This window comes from Mauremys mutica, chromosome 2 (assembly GCF_020497125.1).
Source record: "Mauremys mutica isolate MM-2020 ecotype Southern chromosome 2, ASM2049712v1, whole genome shotgun sequence".
Taxonomy (NCBI): Eukaryota; Metazoa; Chordata; order Testudines; family Geoemydidae; genus Mauremys; species Mauremys mutica.
In genome coordinates this window covers 194,214,150-194,238,374 of record NC_059073.1, presented here as the reverse complement: position 1 = coordinate 194,238,374, position 24,225 = coordinate 194,214,150, and positions in this window count along the sequence as shown.

The window sequence follows — 24,225 nt, the reverse complement described above, 5'->3', positions numbered from 1 at the left end:
TTTTCCTAAGGAAGAGATAGCTGTATGGAATAGGAATTGGTTGAAGCAGTGGGATAAGAGATGTTATTTGGAGCCAAGTTGTCAAACAGAACACTCCTTTTTTGTTATTGCTATAAGATGTGGGAATAGATTGTTATGGGGTGGGGTGGAGATGCATCCCCTTGCAGTTCTGTTCAAGACTAGATACAATAGCAGTCCTGACGCTAAGTGCAAATATCAATCCAGACGAGCAATGAGAGTCGGGCCAGCCTCTCCTAAGGAGGTGAGGTAGGAGATGAGCCATGCAAAACTGGCCCTGGGAAATGGTGATTTTTTTTATAATGGTTAGTATCTCAGCAAAATACGAATGGAATTTCATGAGACAAAGAAAAAAGGCACATCTCTAGCCTCAGGGCATTCTGCATGCCAAACTTCAAAGTCTTGCTGCAAACAATAGCGCTCCAAGAGCTTCTCTAAGGGGAGGGAAAAAGTAGCAAGAATCCTGTATAATGGAAAGTGTTGTGCAACCTAAATATAGGGGTCATAGCTAGCACCCTATGTAATAAGAAAAATATATCTTTTAATATATTCATAGGTATAAATATCCCAGTATAGTACTATGTAATACAGACTGTCATGCTCTTGGAACAACTTACATTGTTAAGCAATGATCGAGGCTATTGTGAGGGGTCGACCTAACACTCAGGACAGAGATTTAAGGGAGATTCGGGACCTTTTCCCAAAAGAGATTGTAAGCTAGTCTGAAATACTGCAGTATAAGGTTTGGCAAGGATCCGCCAGGCCTCCATGAGTTGACAAGGCCAGAAGATGTGTGAATCATCAGAAATGGGGGGGGTCAGTAATTACCCACTAAAATATCATATTGGATACCCTAAACTTTCAGCATAGTGGGACACACCTTTCAAACAATTTTGGCCAGTTTTAGGGAGGGAACAGTTAGCTATATGGGAACCCAGCTGGGGGTGGTGTAGAGGCAGCCAAGCTAATTGCTGGTGCCTCATGGTGGCAGGTGTTAAGTTCCCTGATAAATCAGAATTGAAAGTAGACACAGAGGAAGCCATCTTCTAATGTGGGTGGCACGTATAATAGGCTGGTGAAGGCGGTGCCTCCGCAAACAGCCCTGCATTGCCCTGCCCCGAGGCTGCCTCCTGCTTGCCACTAGCTGTCATATGCAGATGCCCAAATAGGGTTTTGTATCGAAGTCTTAAAAATGTTGGCCTGTGTCTTATTGGAGATCACAGAAAGAAGTCTTTGGTAGAGTTGAGAATCTAATCTAGCTCTCTTGAATTCCAGAACTGCCATAACAAGACCTTACATATAAAAGTGAGGTTTCTTAAAATCTTCTGCTTGAAGTGCAGAAATATATTCTGCTAACTGCTCTTTATTCTGTTTGCTGTCTAAAATGAACTGGGGCCAGATGAATTATAATAAACTCTATTCGTGAAGAGTGCGCTCAAGTATCTTGAAGAATTGTTCCACAGCTCAGTGAAGAAGGCTTTTGTTCTGATCCCTCGAGAGATAAATGGCACCATCTGCAGTGTTGGTGCACTGAATATCTGGCCAGGTGAGACGGGGTGAACTGACATTCTGTGAACTAATCGCTCTTTAACTATAACACTGGTTCACAGGTGATAAATAATTAGCATGATAATACATAGCATTTACATAGTGCCTTGCGTTTTCTTTTTTAATAGTGCTTTGTACTAAATAGCTAGCATGATACTCTACATTTGTAACTTTCCATAATTTTTTCAATAAAAACATGAGAATGTGAAAGCAGGGGGGGAAGGGAATAAAAAGAACAAATATACATTGTTATATAGGGAGAGTTGGTAGCACCTCCTGTGTTAGGTTGCCAAACACTTTCTATTATTAAAGATTCTTGTAACCTTTTCTGTGAGATTCTTGTAACCTTTTCTCTTGTGTACATATGTATACAATACATCATCTTGCAGCCACTATTGAGAGATGGTCACGCTTCTTTAGTGCTATAGCAGTTGAACATATTGACCTGAGATTTTCAAAGTCACTTTAAGGAATATGGATGCCAAAGTGAAAATAATGGGAATTGGATATCTAAATCCACATGGCAGCTCTGAAAATTCCAGCCATTTTATTCATTTACTTTGATTTTAGTTTCACTAGTTCACTGGTTTTAGAGCTTTTCATCTAATGATCTTGAAGTACTTTTTAAAGGCCTAATCCAGAAGTCACTTATGAGGAAGATCAAGGAAGGAGAGAAAAGAGATCAGTGGAACAAAGTAAAAGATATTCTCTAGCATGCAAAATAGAAGAAAAATGTGTGAAGGTAAAAACCACATTGGAATAGTTGCGGGACAGAGAGAAGGTTATAAAGAGAAAGATAAGGAAATAGAAAGATGGAGAGAATAAAAGCATGATGGGAAAACAGGAAGAGGAAAGGGAATAAACAGGGAAGGAAATACAAGGCACGGTGCATAACTTTCAGGTTGATGAGTTTTGTCTAATTCGTGCTTCTACATTATATTGTATTTCCTTGGCAAATGTCCTACGACTTCATTTAGGGAGAATGGAATGGCAGAATATTGTGCTTCTGGGCTTTGAGCATTATCCCTTCATATCATTGCTGTTTGGAATATTACTTGGTGTTTTTGTTTGTTTGTTTGTTTAAATAGCAGACCACTGCAGCAGGAAATGTGGTATTTAACAAAACTGAGCTAAAAAGCCTCCATTAAGAAAATCTGGACTTTTTAATCTTTCTATAAAAAACACACTTTACAAAATCATAAGCACTGGAAAACATTTAAGTAAAATCTATCTTCAATAGGGGCTTGATCCTGCAAAGTGCTGAATGCTCTGGCCCTGATCACTTAATGATCTTTCCAAATGTTGTTTGTACCATTAGCTAACTATTGTAAAGCAATTTGGATAAAAATGCTATATTTAAAAAAAACCTTAATTTTTTTGTTCTACATATAAAAGCACACAACTCGTATTTTAATATCAGTAGTAGTCTTACCTTTCTAATGCAATGGATGTGCCATCTCCCCCTGAGTTGGGGCTGGGAAGGAGTGGGGGTCTCTCCCTCTCTCCCCTGCCGCAGCAGCCCCTGAGCTAGGAGTGGGAAGGAGGGATCAGTGGTTTGAGCATTGGCCTGCTAAACCCAGGGTTGTGAGTTTAATCCTTGAGGGGGCCATTTAGGGATCTGGGGCAAAAATCTGTCTGGGGATTTGTCCTGCTTTGAGCAGGGTGTTGGACTAGATGACCTCCTGAGGTCCCTTCCAACTCTGACATTCTATGATTCTATGCTTCAACAATCACAAGTCCCTGGAGAGGTAAAGTGTAAACCAGAGCACCCACAATGTTGGAGCCCTGTGAAATTGGGGATGGGCAATGGACCTGGAAGCCTAGGGCAGCTGGACCAAGAAGTCACAATTCTGTGAAGGGTTAACAGACAGAGTCTGTGCCCAGGCAGTGTTCCAGAGAGGCAAAAAGAGACAGTGCTGAAGCCTATCCAGACCAAGGGAAGCTTAAGCGCACATGGGTCCAGCATACTGGGACCCAAACACAGCTGCTTGGTGAGTGTCCAGAAGGGGAAACTCAACCAGGATTGTTCCATCATCACATAGGAAATTATATTTATATCTTCTGAGAAACCCTTAGTTGAAAGACTACCGGTGATATCAGAAAGCTGATGCAAGCGTTATATTCAAAGAAACATTCCCAAATGAATGTAGTTGCAAAAACAAATATTCACTATGGGAATATGGGTGACAAGTATAAAAGAACTGAGCAATGACTCAGTTGACTGCTTGTAGTGGATGAACAAGCCAGTCAACTGCTTAAAATGAAATTGCTGCTGTAACTTCTATAATAATTGCAAATTTACTTCTTTGGACTCATAACTCGGGGTGTATACTGCCAAAAATTTCCACAAGTATTGTGGTTAATTTTTAAATAATTCATGAGTGGATGTTTTGCAAACAGATATAGAGGTGAAAATTACCTAATAAACTGTTCACCTATCTCTAAATAAACAGGTCTTGGTTCTCCAAAAATATTTACCCTGATTTAATAATACATGGAGAATTTTATAAATTAAAATTATTCAAACTGAGCCAATCCTGAGAACCAATCTAAAGACACAAACAAAGAGGTGATGATATGCAAGCAAATGAATATGGTCAAGAACTGGCACAGCTTTTTAATTACATATATAGTAGCTATGTATTTATGTAGGTACTCCATGCATGTCCACTGTATTCACAAAAAGAAGCTACCATTTAATAAGAATTCTCAGTCCATTTCATAGTGCTGTGCACTTGGGACATATAACTGGGGTGAATTCCCAGGGAAATCTGATTGTATTCTGTTTGATGATAATCACTGGCATGAGTAGATGACTGGTCACAAAGGAGAACTTTGTTTCAGCCCCTTGGCTTGCTTGCTGGTTTGTGGAGGTGGATTCTACTCCCTGTAACTATCTCCCTTAAAATCATTGGGGCCATTTGTTTCAGTAACTGGTCACAAGTGTGGGAGTAATGATCTGGCTCAAAATAACTGTTTATACTATTTGAATTTCTAACTTCAGAGTTAATGTTGATCACTGTCACTCACAGTTGTAGATAGTTGCATGCCATAAGCTCTATCAATCTAAAAAGTATCAGTATGAAGAATCCACAGCTCGAATCCTACAGCTGGTTGCAGGGAAACCTCTGTGCTCATATAGAGTCATTTGCAGGATGAGGGCCTTCATATAGGCAAATTTCTCTCCCTGAATAGGAGTCTAGAATTAAATCCAATTTTTGGCATTGTGTCAAGGCAAAACTTCTAGATCTCCATCAAGTTTAGCTTAATAACGGTCCTGATTCAGCAGGGTGCATAAACTGGTCAAAAGTTTTCCAACAAAAAGGTGGGGGGGAGGGGCAGGGGTGATGGGGTAACAAGTCTTTTTCTAAAATGAACTGTTTTGCAAAATTTGTCAGCATTGTCAAAATTGTTCCTTTTCTTCTAAAATGTGTGCTATTTTAAAATAGATTAAAAATATCGAAATGGTTACTGCTTTTTTTATTTACCAAAACGAGGGTTTTCAGAAAATGAAACATTTCTATAATAATTTCAGTACAGTTTTCAATAATCTTTTTGATAAAGAATTCAAACACAAAAAATCAGTGATTAATTTTGAAACATGGATTTATTTGAGAATTCTTCTAAACAAAATCATGTTTGAAATTTTCACATTTCTCATAGAATGACTTTACATTTTCCCCCAGATCTTTTAAATATGTGCCTAACTGTAAGAATATGAGTTGTTAGACATGTGCTTGTGTACTTGTGACTCAGGTCCATAGATAGAGTAATGGTAGGTCTTTCTTTCTATCTTGATTTGAGCTACTACTAGAATACTTGGGTTTTGGCTGGAAAATGCAGTTCATTTGATGTAAACCTAACGCACATTTGGAAAATTTGGTGTCATAGTTCAACCTCTACCAGTGAAGCTCAGAGAACTGCTTAGATGGTATTTTGTGCTCTCAATAAATAGTGCAGGTGATGATATTTTTCAGTACATGTTGCACTGAACGTATGGAGTTTGCAATGTTCTAATATAAAACAATACCAATATGTCACTTTCACAAAATATTTTTTCTCACTAGAATAACACTTTAAGCATTTGACATAAACTGTTTCAGATCACCGCTCCCACATCAATTTCTCTACACAGCAAGGTTCAGTTTTGAATGCTGAATTGCACACAAAAAAACCCCCCACCCAAACCCCATTCAAAATTGTGAAATGCATTCTATTTATGTTCTATTTGCGAATGTGGCAAATAAAAGATGAGTTAAATTACAGCATTTTTATTCAAAATATTTCTACACTTGAGACAATCACCCAAAGCAGATGACTTATAAATAAATTAGCTAGCCTTGCTAACATTTTGCTTGGAGAAGCACTGTTTTTCTAGATGCCTTACATAAACTATTGTCTTGATCATACTGAAAACTTAATCCACCATATGAAACTGCACACTGAATCCAAGATAACAGAATTGGCTCTGCAAACCTCTCCTTATGAATACTGAAATAGTTCATGTATGCAAAACTGTGATTTTATTGTCTTCAGTCTTGCTATATATTTAGAGGCCAATTCTGCAATGGGAGTTCATGGGGAGTTTGCTTGAGTAACAAGTACAGAGACAGCTCCTTAGAGTGTCTGCAGATTATTCAAGGCTGAATACACTTTCATTCTCTCTCACTGTGCAGCCAGAGCCTCAGCTGGTATAAATCAGCTTAGCTCAGGTGACATCCATAGAGCTACACTGATACACACCAGCTGAAGTTCTGATGTTGGGTCTCTGGCTTGTGGAGACAAAAGCCTTGTGGTGAGAGAGCTTTTTTTAAATGATTCTGACCCTAAGCTAGGAGACGCAGAATGACCTGGTCTTACATCAGAACAGCTACTTGGTGGTAAGACAAGACATTCTTCCAGGGTCTTGGAATAGGCAGCATAGCTGACATTTGTTAAAAGGGGGAAGAAATTACATTTTAAACTTCTTTAAAAATTCAGTTTGAGAGGAAAATCAGATTTATTTTTTTTAAATACCCAAAATATAAAGATCTCCATGTTCAATCGGCAGGTTACCAGAGCCACATGAGAGCTAAGGTGACCCTCTTCTTCCACAGTTACTGTAGCCTTCAAGCCATTCTAGCTGCAGAAACCTCTGTGTACTGACAATGTGTGGTGAAGAAAGCAGATGCGCAAGCCAGTTACAATTTATCAAAGGGAAGCAGGCAAAGGTATTTGCGAAAAACTGCCTCTGTAGCTGTAATTCCCTGGCTGTGGGCAAATTGAGTCCTAGACTGCACAACGATGTAGGGGTATAAATGGGATTAAGAATCATGTTTACACTCTTGCGCAGGCTAGCCTGACCTTGTATCTGGACATGCAGAAATAAACTGGTGGTGTGTGCCTGTTACTTCCCTTCCACTGAGCCAGAGGGCGGGGGGCAGGGAGGAGGTTGCATTGGCCAGTGGTTTTACAATTTACTGCTGATTTAGGCCAGTAGCAAATTATTCTTTCCCTGAGGCAAAGAAAAAACAGGGAAAGGATTTATGAGAGGCACAATTCATTTCTTGAGCAGCTCCTGGGGTGATATAGTTATATGCTGTTCCTTGCACAGGGCTTGTTGCAAAGCTACAATTTAGCCCTAGTTGTGTTGCATTCATCTTCAGTGGTTAGTCCACAGAGAATAAGAGGTTTCAGAGTGGTAGCCGTGTTAGTCTGTATCAGCAAAAAGAACGAGGAGTACTTGTGGCACCTTAGAGACTAACACATTTATTTGAGCATAAGCTTTGGTGGGCTTATGCTCAAATAAATTTGTTAATCTCTAAGGTGCCACAAGTACTCCTCGCTCTTTTGGAGAATAAGAGCTTACTACTGCTTCTAGCCAGCAGAGTTATACCATTAACTCAAGTTGTAGAGCCCTGTTCTATTGGTGTTAAGGGGATGAAGTTCTATTCCCCAGTGATATTTGGTGCGGGTTGTGAAATAGCCAGACTGGTTTTGCTTATGTAACAGGATCCACACATTGAAGGGCAGATAAAAACTGTTGCCATCTTACCATTTATGTTGCACCTGTTGGTACAATGAGTGGCAAAGTAAAATATAATTTATCTCAAACTGTGGAAAGGGGCATTTGTTCTTTCTCAAACCTTCAGAGAATTTACTTCCATCTGAGATAATCCTGAGAGGCACTACATTCTTCACCATGATCACCATTCTTGTGTGGGAGGTGAGAAGTCTCCTGAGACTGGGGAGGGAGAGGGGGGTGCATTTCTTCTTCCTTGCTACCAGGCACAAAATGGTTAATCAAAGATATATCTTTAGGCCACCAGCCTAATAGAAAATAATTGTCCCATTCACCTGTGTGTTATGACCCCAGGTTGTTCATCACTTCTTTGAGCTTGATTGCCACATAATGGCACTTGACTGTGGTAGAGTCCTGGGTTCCTATTCTTCTCTGTTATGCAGGGGTAAATCCAGAGTAACTTGCAATCAGGGGAGTCACTCTTGATTTACACCAAAGTGAATGGAATTTGACCCACAGACTCCAGCTGTGAGAAGGGATTGGCTGTAAGTATTTATATAATGCCTAGTCCTGCATTGTCATCTCATACAGGAGTTGGTATTTCTTTGATAGCCCCAGTTCTTAGTCATGTGAAAAGCTGAAAATCTCAGCTTTCATTTTAAAAAAATACAGTAAATTTATAGCCTTTGTGGTTACAGAGAAAAACTGGAAAACATGAACCTGAAAGGCTCCAACACCAGAAGCCAAATAAAGACCCCAAAGTTTATTTGGCTTAAAAACCATGAGATTTTTAAAAGTATCTCATGATTTTTGGAGCCTGACTCACAATTTTTGAGTGCCTGGGGTTGGCAGTTCTCCTAATCTAGGATCTAAGAGTCTGTACTGAACAGGCAAATAACTCTTCAGATTCAGGATTAGTCTCCATATCAGTGTAGTCCACAGAGTTTTATGGGCCAGGCTGTTTCAGACAGTGAAGCAGTGGTAATCAAGGGAAGAGAGGGACAAGTCTGTTCTCCACAGCATAGCCTTAAACTCAATTTAATAGCTTATTTAAAAAAAATAGAGAACAGTCTCTGAATATCGGCTCTACACTTCGTGACCCTGAATAAATAGAATTAAAGAGCTAACTCAGGAATGTCAGCGTTTATGTGAACCAATTAGGAAACAAGACAGTTTAATTTCTAAATGGCAATGCATTAGAATGAAAGCAAATACTTCAATTATATTGGGGTCTGCCACCCCTACACCAGGGATTGAAACACATTGGAAGGGTGATGAAGGAGCAGTTTGCTCTGCAGCTGTACGTGCTGTAATTCTTATGTGGCTAAATAGAAGACTTCAATCTCCCGGACTGCCAACCCTGTTGCATTCAGTACCATTTAATCCACAGTCTGATACTGAGGTTTCCCATATTTGGTGAGATTTAATGTGACTGCACATTGTTCTGGGAGGGAGGCATATTGGATCATTGCCATTGTTGCCTAAACTCAGGCTTGTGGGAGATTTTTGAAGTCTTCACTACTGCCTCCAAAATCTTAGGACTTTCAGTGAATCCACTGCCAGAGATGATGCAGTGCCTCCCTTCTCTAAATCCGTTTTCACCAAGGTCTTTAATGACCGCCTTGTGGCCAGGTCTCAGGGTCTCTTCTCCATCTTCATCCTCTTTTACCTCTCTGCTGCTTTTGATGCTATTTATCATACATCCTTCTCTACAGCTTAACCACCCTGGCCTCCTTCACTACTCTCTTTTCCTGCAGCCTGATCATTTGTTCCATTCTAGTGGCTTTTCAGTGTTCCAGTGGCACAAAGCAGTCATGAAGCTGGCTTACCTAGCCATCTGAGGATTACTCCTCAATGGGAAACCCTGTAGCTATTATACCAATCTCCATCATAGCTGGCATTTTGTTTTCATGATAATATTGATATCAGATACCATTGGGCTAGACTGAAAACTGTAAATCTTTTTTTGTTTTCTCCCTAATTAGCATACAGTATATTGTCAAACACAAGCAATATCTAGATGAACACTTTTGATGAGTAGCTTCAGTGGAATCATGTAGAGGGAAAAGTAGTGACTTTTTTGTTGTTGTTTTTTAGCTAGAAAACTCCAGTGTCTTTCTCAGATTACTAGATTATCCCCACTGTCTACCTAAATGAACTAGAACAAATTCTAAAACAACAGGGGCATAATACTGCAGCTGGCTGCAGTGAATCAATGGGGCTCTGTATGGGTGCCGAGGTTGCACTTCTAGGGGCCAGTTGAGGTATCAGGGCCTACTTCTCCACAAGGGGGAGGAGCACTTTCCTTTCAATTTGTTTGTGGGTGTTTTTTTGGGGGGGGGGAGTTATTTATTGCAAAAATAAAGCATATAAAACATCTTGCTCTAATTAATGAGGTGATCTGTTGCACCTACTATAACTAAGGTTAAAATGGAGATCAATCTGTAACCTTGTTTTCACAGGTGCATAACTTTCCAAATATTCACATCTGGGTTGAAAATTTTCATGCTTGTTTTCTGCTGAAAATGATTGGTCGGGGGGGGGGCAGGTTCTTTTTTTCTGGTTGCTGTTTTGTGGAAGGGTTGCGGGAGGGTTAAGCAAAATCTTTTCCTTTATTTTGGAGTTATGAGAAATTAAATAAAATGTCTCCTTGCAAAAGGTTTTAACCATAGTCTTTTTTTGAATACTGAGAAACAATAACTTGAAACTTGCCAGCCTGCACATATATGGAAGCATAACAGCCCCCACACTACAGTTTATTATGACAATGCTTCCTTCATGGAAAGAAACCACAATCTAGTTAGTATAACATAGTATGGATGCCAGCAGAAGGGCTTTTCTCTGGCAGCACAGAAGACGGTTGGGTGGGCTGCCCAAAGATCCCACCACTCTGGTTTTCTTTCATATAGAACAAACCAGTCACATTTGGAAACCCAAGATTTCTTCCTGATCCAAAACCCACTGGGTTCAGTGAAAGTATTTCCCTTGACTGCAATGGGCTTTGGATCAACTCATCAAATCCATGGGCCGGTTCTATGGCATGATCACTGTGAAGAGGCGTTGGTTAACTGTGTGTTGGAGGCTCTGAAAATAGTATCAATGCTAATGACAACTCTGGGCAGTGCACACTTGAACAGCAGCTGGAAGAGATGAAGAATGGTTAACTTCCCCTTTATCATATAAATGCCACAAAGATTCAGTGTCTCTGCATTGTGTTCCCCATCAGTCAGGAAATTTAATTCCTGGGTTCAATGACTGACAGGTGCACAGGATGGGGTAGGAAGGCAAAACTGGCAATGGAAGGTCTAATCAGGTGCTTAAAGGCTGTAAAGGAAACTATGAAAACAGCCACTTGAGAGCATGGCTGGCCTTTAATTCCTGTTAGTGGTGCCGTATCTTCCTAAAGGACTGATTAAAACACCAAACTGAGGGTGAGGGGGTTATTTAATCTCAGAATCAGTGCACTCAAAAACCTCAGCTTAATCCACTTCACCAACTCAGATGCTTCTGTAAATCCCTTATTTAAAAATTAAGTTAGCAGGGAAATCTAATAAAGTAATATTAAAGCCTTTCAATTTATTTTTAAATTAAGATTTGGTGGGTTTTGATTGAAATCTTAATTAGATGCTATAATTAGTTTGGAAGATTGCATAAAGTCTGAGTTAGACCTATTGTGCCCAAAATGTCTCAGCACTCACTACACAGCATGGACTAAAATTGCTTAAATCTTTCCATCACTGTAACTGAAAACTCCTTCGGAGACATCTCCAAAAAATGATCTTTGTAGTCCCTATCCTTGAAGCCCAGAAATGATCCCCTCTAAAAATGCAATGTAAAATACTGCATATAATGTTTTGTGATTTGATTTTTACTGACATGTTTGTAAATAATTAATTTTATGGTTCAATATATTGGACTGGATTCTCACAGTTGCACCAGTGTAAAGCCAGAGCGAGATCCACATCAGCTTCCATGAGCTTAACTTCCTAAGCAGGAAACCATTTCTTGTCTGAGGCAAATTGCTCAGCTAGCCGCTGTGGGGTATGCTTCTCCTGTGACAGATGTGCCTCAATGGGAGAATGGGCACCATATTTTATTTAGTGATCCTTACAGGCTCTAAGTTCCCTTTGTTCCTCTCTGCATCATGTAGCCAGAGGGGAGGAAAAATGGACATAAAAGGCTCTAAACTTCTGATGGGGGAGCAGAGCTACCGCAACATGTTCCAGTTCCCACCCCTGTGCTGGGGCATACCCTGCAGTACAAATGCTGTGGAGCTGATGTTTGTATGAGAATTGTGTGCTCTGCAGGACTCTGTAAAAAACATATGCCCGTGCATACCCATCACATTTTCAAGTAGAAATCACCTCAGGAAAAAGGGGCAGCATTGCTCTTAAATATGTCAGGCAACTTTTTTCCATCAATGCAGTTTTCAAAGCACCTTTCCTCCCTTCCCCCACGTGTTTTTCTATGGGAAGGGAGAAAGTAGCTTGACTCTCCTTATGGATGCATTTGGGTTTTTTTTCCTGAATAGCCATCACTCTTCAGACAAAGATAGCAACACTGATGTTAACAAAAATTAACTCTGAAGGCAGTCCCATGCCTGTAAAATGTGGTAATAACACTGCCTACCTCACAGAGGTGGCATTAGGACAAATATTTTTGAGGTCCCCAGATGTTAGTGATAAGCACTATAGGAAAAACCTATAAACAGGTAAACTGCTCGTATTTTAGACACACTGGAGCAAACATTTTTCAACATGTTCAACGCCAGTGTCCTACATGACACACTTTATTATTATTATTTTTTATTACAGTGGCTCCATTGTGCTAAGCAGTATGTAAACACACAGTGAGATAGTCTCTGCTCCTACCTAAAAGACAGGACAAATGATAGGAGGAAAAAAAGGGGGCAGAAAAGTGAAGTAACTTGTCCAAGGTCACACAGCAGGTCAGTGGCAGATCCAGGTAGAGAATCTAGGACTTCTGGTCTTAGGCCAATGCCCTAACCCCCAGACCATGCTTCCCCCCATTAGGCCTCTTCAACTCTAATCAACATAGTTATAATTTTCAAGTGTAAACCAGGCCTATGTCTTTGGGAAAGCCCCAGAATTTCATGGAGGAAAAGGACAATTGTTGTACAAAAAATGTGGGTGTGTGGGCGGAGGGACCTGCAGGAGGAAGATTCCTAAGCAAACCACCAAGGTTGACACAGTTCCAGGGGTGAAAGTAACTTAAAGGACTTACCCATACTCTGGAGTCCTTAGGAGGGGTGGGACCTCAACCGGAAGAGGCGTGGCTTTTAAATCCCCAGGCCCTTTAAATTGCCGCCAGGGGAAGCTGATCCACCTTGGTACGGCACACCAGCTCTTGCCAGTACACCGTACAGGGGTGTACCAGCTTACTTTCACCTCTGCACAGTTCCCATATGTTCATCAGCTTTTTGCAAGTATGGGCTGAGGTTTCCAAATGCCGTGACTATCAAGTCCAAAACTGAATTTGAGTGAGTCTGAGGCTCAATGTGAATATATTACCCAGCTTTAATAACATGGAGCAGTTTGAAGTGCAATGGGAGTTCTGATCAGACTCTGAACTTCAGTCATAATTTTTTTTTTTTTAAAGTAAAGGCCTTTTTGACACAAGGCTTCTTGGAAGGGATATTTTAGCACAGCCAGGGACATTGATCTTCAAGCAGATCACAGGTATTTGATTGCTACAGCTGGGAAATCTTGTGGGGGAGTGGGGAGAACAATTGTTGTCTCTTATGAAGTTGGTTTAAGCAAGTCAATGAAAAATGTTAAATCAAGGGGAAAAAAATTGGAGTAGCAAGAAGAAAACAGACAAGAGATCAATTGAAAACTGTCCAAGAAAAATTGAGGAGCTTCCACCTTGCTCTAAAAGATGGCTCATTGATACAGGACTTCTGCCCTGGTTTGCCCCTCGTACAGTCACTTACACCAGCACCAATCTTCTGGCTAAAAGGAAGAGAAGAGGGAAAGACAGCACTGAGACTCCCCTTGCCTTCCCCAGTCTGCTCCAAGCTGGCTTGTGACATATTTGTACAAAAGAACTGGCAGTGAGGATATGGCATATCTAGAATAGGCCATGGAGAATAGTTTCAATCCAACAGAAGGATATTGGGTTAGGGTTGAGGCATGCAGCTAGGATAGAGTGGAAAAAGATTTCACAATTGCTGCCCATGCCCAAAGGTGGTTAGTGTTTGACTATCTCACCTGATTTTGGAGGGTTTGTTCCTAATTCTTTCAAAGCCTGAAGGAGTGTTGACCATCTGTACTAGTTCTCTAATAAATAGTTTGAATTCTCTTAAGCAGCCATAGTACTTGAACAAGAGTCATTGTACTGCCCAACACTCTCAGTTGCCAAGATTTTATTCTACAACTGAAAATTTTAGGCTGGAGATGATTTGGGCCTAGGGTGACCAGACAGCAAATGTGAAAAATTGGGACGGGGCTGGGGGGTAATAGGAGCCTATATAAGAAAAAGACCCCAAAATCGGGACTGTCCCTATAAAATCAGGATATCTGGTCACCCTATTTGGGCCAGAATTTGACAAAACCACTTGGTACACATCTTTTGATGGCTCTGTATTGGCTGTTTCATTCAGGCAAGGCAAATAGTTCTATTGCACATTTTCCATTTTAAATCACAATGCCATATATACTAATTGCCAGAATGGACTACACTTTTGCTGTCTAACATTTCATCAAATATATTCCAACTCCAAACAATTAGAAAATAAAAATGGGCTTGTGTTCAGTAATATTTCAAGGTCTGTCAAGAATATTCACCCTGTCATAAACAAGTTGCTTATAGCAAAACTAGACCTGCTGGCATCATTCTGGCCTAGGTTTTTGGGGGCTAAACATGAGTAACTTACTTCTGGGAATAATGTTGAGAGTGCTCAGCCCATTACCAGACTGACCTCTTCTTAAGGGCCTCATCCTCTGAAGTCAGTGGGACTACTCTGTGAATGAGACTGCATGATTGCCTGCAAGATCTGGCAATGAATCACTCAGACTCTGAAGTAGTATGTACAGTAACTCCTCACTTAAAGTCGTCCCAGTTAACGTTGTTTCGTTGTTATGTTGCTGATCAATTAAGGAACATGCTCGTTTAAAGTTGTGCAATGCTCCCTTCTAATGTCATTTGGACGCCTCCTGCTTTGTCCACTGCTTGCAGGAAGAGCAGCCTGTTGCAGCTAGCTGGTGGGGGCTTGGAACCAGGGTGGACCAGCAGCCCCCCCATCAGCTCCCCGCTCCCCTAAGTTCCCTGTGCAGCAGCTGCCCAGCAGACTAGTAATTGCAGCTGTCCCTCCCCCCACTGCCATGTGCTGCTCCTGCCCTCTGCCTTGGAGCTGCTCCAGGAGACTCCTGCTTGCTGTGCGGGGGGAGGGGGGGGAGAGGGGAAGAAGAGGTAGGCTAATGTCAAGGTGTCCCCCTCCCCCCTGCACCCTGCTTACCCCATCTTCCATAGAGCAGGGGACAGACACACATGACAGGGTTCAAGACAGAGGGAGCTTGCTGACAACAGCAGCTGTGCTCTCAGCAAGCTGATCTAATTAACAAGGCAGTGTACCGGTACTTAAAGGGGAAATGTGCATCTCTCTCTCTCACACATACAGGGTGTGTCTCTGTCTGCGATGCTCTCTCCCCTCCCTCCATTTCTGCTGCCTTGTAGACTGTGAGAGTTAACCCTTGAGGGCTCAGCCAATTGCTAGTTTATCATTTAGCAGTAAGGCATTCCCTGGAAAATATCCCACCCTCTGACTCCTCCACCTCAACCAAGCTTCACAATCATCATCACTGTGTACCAGTATTAAATTGTTTGTTTGTTTAAATCTTAGTGTGTGTGTATGTGTGTGTGTATATATATATATATATATATATATATAATATAAAATTAAAAAAAGTTCCCTGGAACCTAACCCCCTCATTTACATTAATTCTTATGGGAAAATTGGATTCACTTAACATCGTTTCGCTTAAAGTCGCATTTTTCAGGAACATAATTACAAAGTTAAGTTGGGAGTTACTGTACATGTAATAAAAATGAATGTAATCATTTGTAACCTTAAATGTTTAAATATTTTCCTAATGAAAAGACTGAAGCAACTTACAGCATATTCCATATCTATTATTTATTATACTAGCTCAAGAACAAGATGAATAATTTAAGGGTTTTTTTTATATTGTAAGATTTACTTAAATCTTAACTGATGTTGACTTCTATTGTATTTATAACTCCAAAGGTTTTACTTGATGTAAAATGTCCTTTGCAATACTATATTCTGTTTTTTGGGGGTTTTTTTTGTTTGTTTGTTTATTTTGGTTGGGGTTTTTTTAAAATAAGAACATTAACCATATGTATTAAGTTAACTTGGGAACAACTGCAGTCAGTGTGAGTTGAGGGGCTTTAGCAACTTGCAGGACTGAGCTTACATTTTGGTACAAAATAAATAATCTTTTCAAATTCTCATACTTGTTGCTGTAGGCTATTAAAAATAGACTGAGCATTGGACCGAGGAGGCTGTGTTCTGCTAAAGCTTAACATCAGAAAGTTCAGGCAGAAAGGCTGCTCTTCTACTTGGGAGTATTCTGCTATCTGAACCAAGACTGAATCTCTAGCAGCTGCACACTGCTCTCAAAGAACATGAGGAAAAGAGGTCTCTCTTAATCTGTGGTACAGTGTCTTGGCTGAGAGAGTTATTGTGTTGCTTGTAATTGCACGTTAGACTCAGCCTTGTTTGAAGTAGATTTTGTAAAGAAATATAACAATATCCGAAATATCCTTTGCAGGTCAAAAGTTGTTGCTGGTATTTTAGACAGGAATGTCTTAAGAGGTGCAAGAATCAGCATGTTTCTAATGTTTATATTAAAGTAAAGACATTTTTCTCTGGGAACTCAAAGCCAGCCCAGTTACCATCATTTCTGTTCTGAGTACAGCACAGTGTTAGTGATCAGTTTTGGGTAGCACTGACAACAATTTGAAAGACAACTGGCTATCTGGGTCAAATCAAAATTCCTTTTGACTTCAGGACAGGATTAGGGTCTTAATGCCCAATAGACTAATGGGTAAACAGTATCAGAGGGGTAGCCGTGTTAGTCTGGTTCTGTAGAAGCAGCAAAGAATCCTGTGGCACCTTATAGACTAACAGACGTTTTGCAGCATGAGCTTTCGTGGGTGAATACCCACTTCTTCGGATGCAAGATGTTGCATCCGAAGAAGTGGGTATTCACCCACGAAAGCTCATGCTGCAAAACGTCTGTTAGTCTATAAGGTGCCACAGGATTCTTTGCTGCTTCTTGGGTAAACAGTACTTACTGAGAAGCAAAATTCATCTGCTATGGTCAACCATGAGAAAAACTGGATGGATACTTGGTTCTTTTTATTATTGTAAATACACTTTTTTTTACTGTAAACAAGCCTATTTTTATCATGTTTTCCTTGTAGATTACAATGTAGTGTTGCCAAATTTTGTGTCTTTTTGTTTTTGTTTTTTTTTTAATTGTGAATTTTACTCTGGTATTTTTCTTAAAGCCTCTTTTCCTGGTATAATAACTGCATGAGAATGTCCGCTTTCTTGGTAAAATATGCGAGTTGTAAACCATGTGGTTGTATGTCTTGAAAATGGGAACCCTAATGGCTCAAAAATCAGAAGTCACAAGTCCCAAGACTACTTATGTTTTAAAAACTCATCACTTCTAAGTCAATCCCACTATATTGGGTGGATGGGACTCGTGATTTTTGAACACTTGGGGTTGACAATACTAAAAATGTAATCCCAGTTATACAGTACAATGTAATCTATGGCTAGGTTCACTGATTTGAAGATTTTGATGTAATGTTTACACCGTTGGACTCAACCCTCATCCCAGAAATGACACATCTCAGGATGTGGTGGATTCTCCATCACTTGAAGCTTTTAAATCAAGACTGGATATCTTTTAAAAAGATCTTCTATAGCTCAAACAGAAGTTATGGGCTTGATCCAAAAATTATTAGGTGAGGTTCTTTGTCCTGTGTTATGCAGGAGGTCAGGCTAGATCAGGGGTCGGCAACCTACAGCATGTGTGACGATTTTTGATGGCACGCGGGGTGGGCTGAGCCGCTCAGCCCGCCTCCGCTTTGGGGTTCCTGCTGCTAGCCCCTTGCCAGCCGGGGTCTCCTCCGCAGCCCCACTCACCTTGCTTCCAGTTGGAGTTCCAGTGCAGGCCCGCTGCCAGACAGGGTCCAGGCTTCCGGCCCTGCTCAGCCCTACCAGCTGCCAGCTCCACTCACCTCAGCTGCCGATCTGGGGTTCCAGCTGCTGACTTCCAGCCAGCCAGTTATCAACTGATAACTCAGAAGCCTGTGTGCAGCTTAAAGTATCTAAATAGGTGCCACCAGACATTGGAAAACGCAGCAAGGAAAAGCAAGGGCAAGGATCATACTAAACTAATAAGATCTGCATTTTAATTTAATTTTAAATAAAGCTTCTGAAACATTTTGAAAACCTTGTTTACTGTACATATAACAGTAGTTTGGTTATATATTATAGACTTATAGAGAGACCTTCTAAAAAATGTTCAAATGTATTACCGGCATGTGAAGCCTTAAATTAGAGTGTATACATGAAGACTTGGCACACCACTGCTGAAAGGTTGCCAACCCCTGGGCTACATGATCATAATGATCTCTTCTGGCCTGAAAATTTATGATGATGAAATATGGAGGAAAAATATTTACATCTTGCCACTAGAATGTCAACATTTACCAAAAGTTAACAAACAATATTAGTTATTTCCTGTTTCCTGTTTAATTTTAGGTAGAAACTGAGGTCGCACATACACAGCGGTGCACTAACTGTTGGCAAATACACTGGGACTATAATTAAAGAGTCACTATTGTTTTGCTCTGACTGCATTAGACCTATTGTTTGGCACCCTGAATTTATCCAGCAAATAAAGAGTTACATAAATTGTGGGTTGTAGCACTTTTGGAGCAGCATGTGCTTGCTGTCTTTCTTATTGGGTGGAAGTGTCTGGGTCAAAGTGAAAGAGTTGTTAACACTCCTGTAACTTTACACCTGGTGTTCTCAGCAGACATTTAGAGTAGTTTCTAACTACATACAGATGAAATTGGTAACAGAGGCCCCAATCTGAGTTTGGCATTGACTTCAGCTGGTTTGCTGTCTCAGGGCCCAATCTGGTCAAGTGTCTGCATCTTACAAAATAGGATCATCCTTAAACCTCGTTGTGCAACCACTCCCCGCATTGGTGAGTTATGTTAGCTGTCCCATTGATTTGGGATTATACGCACTTTCTCACCAGTGTGATCAAGAGGAGCGCAGTCAGTTCTATGGAGGTCTTGTTATGAAATAGGCCTAAATAGGCATCTTTTCTCTTCTTAAATCACAGATGACATCCTGGCTACCTTTCTAATGATAAAGGGAAGATTATAATGACAAGTAGATTAAGTTCACAAAATAAAGGATAGCACCACAGGGCTTGATGTTTGGAGAAGACAAGCTAAAGTTCTTCCTTTGCTGTTCTCATTGTCAAAACCAAGATTACATTGGAATACAAAATATGAGTTGATGGAATCGGGGGGTGGGGGTAAATCTATGCGTTTTATTCATTTTCATGCTCATGAAGAATGCCAAGTTGATATACCTGGAGTTCACAAACCTCTGTTCGTTAAAGGACAAATTTTGCAAAGTTCTGAATAGCTCCAAGAAATGCCTAACGCCTTCAACTCCCTTTCTCTCTTGTGGGAGTTGAGGTCATTCACTATCTCCCATCATTGCTGAGCACCTTGCAGACTCAAGCACTTGCAGAACAGGTAGAACAACACCACCCCCCCCGCCACTACCACCACCACCTACTGCTCAACCAATATGCCTTATATTGGTTTTACAAGAGTGTAACCCTCAGCCCTCACTAGGATAGACCACTCTGGGGTGACTATCTAAGCCAGTTTCCATGTCCATTCTAGCCATGGTTTCTCTTCTGAGAGAGCCAACAAGACTGCCCTCATGGTCTAGATCTTGACCATCCAATATGAATTGCATTTGTTACAGGAATTATAGTAAGTTTCATGTTGTGTTGATAGATTGTGTGCCCACCCCTAATTTAGGGAAATAAAGAACTCTTCATGGAGAGAAGTCATTTAGCATCACAAAACTTTTCCAAAAGGAAACGGAGCATGCCCAGAGAAAATGAACCTGGCCTCTGTTCTCAAGAGAGAAACAAATAACAAAAGTCACTGGTGTGATGCTTGAGCAAAGGTTCTGTGGGGCCTGCTACAGCTGGCTGTAACCATGCTGAGTACAAGGAGAGGCTACGCAACAAGAGAAGGGGAAGGCCTGCTGTCAAAGGGCAGGTAATGACAGCTGTGATTTGACCACCTTGTAAACCCAGAACTCATTGTACCACCCAACTCATTTCACAAAGACAACCAAAACATTGCTAATGACTTTCAGTTGCTACTTATCTGAGTAAATTGGAACTGATGACTTAGAGGTGAAAAGCTCTAGGTTTGTTTACATTCTGTCAGCATGCGACAAGCCAGAGTGTAATTCTACAGTGATCTAGGCTGCTGTGTGCTAACTGGCTGCATGGGCCTTGCTACCATTCACTAAATGTTCTGTAGCACACTTTGGTGTACTCCTGTTTCATATAGCTATATGTCAAAGCATGCTACAGAACTTTTTAGTGCACAGTAGCAGAATCCACAGGGCCAGTCAGTGCATGGCAGTTTAGAGCACAGCACATTGACACCCTAGTTTGATATGCTCTAAGTCTTCATGTGGACAAGCCCTCTATATCCCATTGTCAATCCTTAGAGTTATCTAGAGTTCTAGAGAGAGTTTTAGAGGGGCCAGCACTACTCCAGATGGGATGGTGCTGACACCAGAAAGTACACGGACAGCACAGCTGTGGGATCCACCAGATTCAGTACATTCTTCCCAACTACTTGCAATGGCAGGATCCCTTGAGGCCCAGCCATAGTTCTCCTGGCAGAAAACACCAAGGAAACGTGGTGCTGCCTGCCCTCTGTTGCAATGTAATTCTCACTGCCTCAGATACATACATTACCTGGCCTTAGCTTCATTGAATCTAGCTCAGAATATTTTAATCAGATGAGGAGAAACAAAGTAGTGCATTTTTTTAAATCATTCCATACAAGATAATTTCATCTACTTGATTAGGAACTTAAAATGCAGAAAGGGCTTTTTCATTTTTTTTTATATATTAAGTTAAGAGCTCCTCCAGTTCCTAACCAGACTGCCTTCATAGCAAGAACCTTAGGGAAAGTCTACACTGCCAAAAAAACAAAACAAAACCCTGAAGAGCAAGTCTCAGAGCCTGGGTCAACTGTGTAGAAAGTCATTGGATTTTCAGTAAGATTTACTGAATCTGCCCTGCCCTGATATTGATTAGCTCTCTATTCTGCAAATGTTAAACCTATTTGACTTGATTTATTCCATCTTAGTATCTTAATGCAATACTGGCACATGCTTCTTAATATTGTATTATAGCCACCATAAAATCCTGGATGACATCTCACTATATATATATAGAACATTTCTGCTGGAGCTTATCATAGTAGATAGGAACAGATATAATAAAATTCTGTGTAGCTTCCAAATCATGGATGTGTGCAAAAGGCTGCCCAAATATTTAAGATTTTTTTTCCCAAGGCTTATTGAAAGTGGAAGAAATGAATTAAATCTGGTCTAAGATTCATATTCAAAGGCAAATTGACTGGTCAAATTAAATATAACATTAAATATGAAATTATGTAGCATTCTTGATCTATGAATCTTAAAGTTCTTTACAAAGGAAGGTAAGTCTAATTATCTCCACTTTACATATGGGAAAACTAAGGCACAGAGAGGCCTACTGGCTTGCTCAGAATCACACAAAACCAAGAATAGAATCTAGATCTCCTGACTCCCAGTCTAATAGCTCACTCACTGGACAAAGCTTCCTGCCCTTTATGTACCTTGTACATAAAATCTAATGTATTAAATGGAACCCTTTTAGAAAAGTAACATCCTTTTAAATGATTATCCTCACACTAGATTTACTAGAGTGCAACTCCATTTACTTCAAGAGGATTACTCATGCTGTATATGGGTTTGAAACGAGAAACAAACCCGTAGATTTCTCATTGACACACCCTGATAGTTTCTGCAACATATTATCACATGATTTTGTTCTGTTTACCATTTAAAGAATATGGGCCTGATTTTCAATGTAATGGGGAAATAGTGTAAATGAAAATCAGGCCCTAATCTTGCTTCCAGCTGTATGTCTTCACGTGCCATCCTGAATTTGTATGTAGGCCCTGGTTTTGACAGGAATTGGGGTGAGGAGCGCAGCAGTAGAAATATCATTATTTATCTTCCCTAGATATCTCTTAAAAATATACTAAGATGTGCAGACAGTGTCTGAAAGGACAACAGGAGTCAAGGCAGTTGTAAGCAGTTTATCACAGTTTTCTGGTTTTGCTTATGGTTTATAGCAGTTTTCTTGATGTTGTCAGTGATTAGTTCTTTTAAAGGCTTCATTTAATGTTATAGCTCTATATGTCTCCCTTTTGCTTCAAACCACCTCCCAATTAATAATTCCAGGTAGAGACAGAGAATAAATTGCTTTTTTGTAAATTAAATATACCATGAAAATGTCCCAGTTTGTTCCTCCCTGGTAAGTCTTGTGACAGATTAGCTGAAGGTGGACAGCTGTGTGAAATGAGGCCTTGTGTGCCATCTGCCTGTTATGACAGGTGTTAGCAAGCATATTATAATCTGAGGCAAGAGGCATTATACATATTTTCTGCGATGTTTTCACAGCTAAGCCCACAGTGTCTTGCTCCTACATACAATAAACTTTGTAATAACTATGGATGGACCAAAACCTCAAATGTGAACAACTTGTGAGGGGAGAATTCTGTTGCTGAATCCAAACTCATCCTTCAGGGTTTAGTCCCTGGTCCAATCCAAAACTAGAAAGAGATTATTTGCTGTTTAAAATTGGGATGCAGGTGTAGGCTTTGCCTGAGGTCTGTCTGAACTCCAAAGACTCTTAGAAGTTTTATCCCTCATAGAATCAGGGGCGGCTCCAGGCCCCAGCATGCCAAGGGTGTGCTTGGGACGGCAAGCCGCGGGGGGCGCTCTGCCGGCGCCACGAGGGCGGCAGGCAGGCTGCCTTCAGCAGCTTGCCTGTGGAGGGTCTGCTGGTCCCGCGGCTTTGGAGGACCTCCTGCAGGCGTGTCTGCGGGAGGTCCTCCGAAGCCGCGGGACCAGCAGACCCTCCACAGGCAAGCTGCTGAAGGCAGTCTGCCTGCCGTGCTTGGGGCGGCAAAATGCCTAGAGCCGCCCCTGCATAGAATGTGACTGAACTTGGTTATCCTCTGTGTGTGTGTATAATGTATGTATATCATGATATCATAACTGAATCTAAAGAGACTGTGCCCAAGGAATCCAGAAAATGGAGAACTTGTAAATCAATTATAATTCCTGAGAAGAAAAGAATTTTTCTTCACAAGTATTGCTTTGGTCTCCCTAACTTTTTCCAGCTGTTTGACTGAGAGAAAGGAGTAGGTGAACTGGAATTAGCATGATTTCACTTATGTTATTAATCATTTATATTGTGGTGGTATATACAAGTAAAAACTGATGATGTTGTTGTTGTGTTATCACCCAGAAGCCCCATTCATGGACCAGGACTCCATTGTGCTAGGTGCTGTACAAACACAGAATAAATAGACAGTCCCTGCTCTAAAAGGCCGAGGCCCAGATCCTCAGAGGTAGTTAGGCTCCTAACTCCAACTGAACTCAATGGAAGTTAGAAACCTAAATACATGTTGAGGATTGGGGCCATGCAAACCAAGTAACTGAGTTCAGAGCCTTTAGTGGGGCAGATAACCCACCTCCCTCCATCAACCAAGAAGGGGTTAAAGAGCTCCAGTGGCTAAAATCAGCTCCAACTCACTGCAACTGTGTGGCTTGTCAGGCCTAGAGAAGGGTCCTTGAAAGGGAGGAACTTGGTCCAGTTGGGGTGGTGCTCTGAAACCAGCTGAGCATGGTATTTGGTTATTTGCTGAGGAACAGCTTTAGAGTACCATCAACCTGAGCCCTCTGAGTCATGAAGATGGTCTGGTTTGTTTCTTTTCTGAAAACCCCCAGGGATAACCTCTTGGCCTTTAGCCATCCAGGAGGGTGGGAGCTGAGATTTCCTGCAGATCCTGAAAGACTGCTTCCCTTCCTTTGCATAAGAGGGCTGTCCCTTGGAATGATCTCCCCCACCTTTTTTTTTTAAATACCTCATTCTAAGGAGGTTGACTGGCTAAGAGGTACTGCCCAAGGGCTGTGTCCCAGTACCAGGCCACAGGTTTATTGTCACCCAGAGAAAGAGGTTCCTGCTTTCACCCCAAGGGGTGACTTTGAGGCATAAGCTTTGACAAGGCCTAGTTGTGCTAGAAGCTGTATGCTGGCATAGCAAGAGTTTACTAAATAGATGAGAATATTATCCCTATTTTACAAATGGTGAACTGAGACACAGAGTTTAAGTAACTTAACAAGGTCACTCCAAGTCATCTGAATCTAGTCCAGTGCCTTAACAACAAGATCATTCTTCCTTCACTAGTAATCTTCA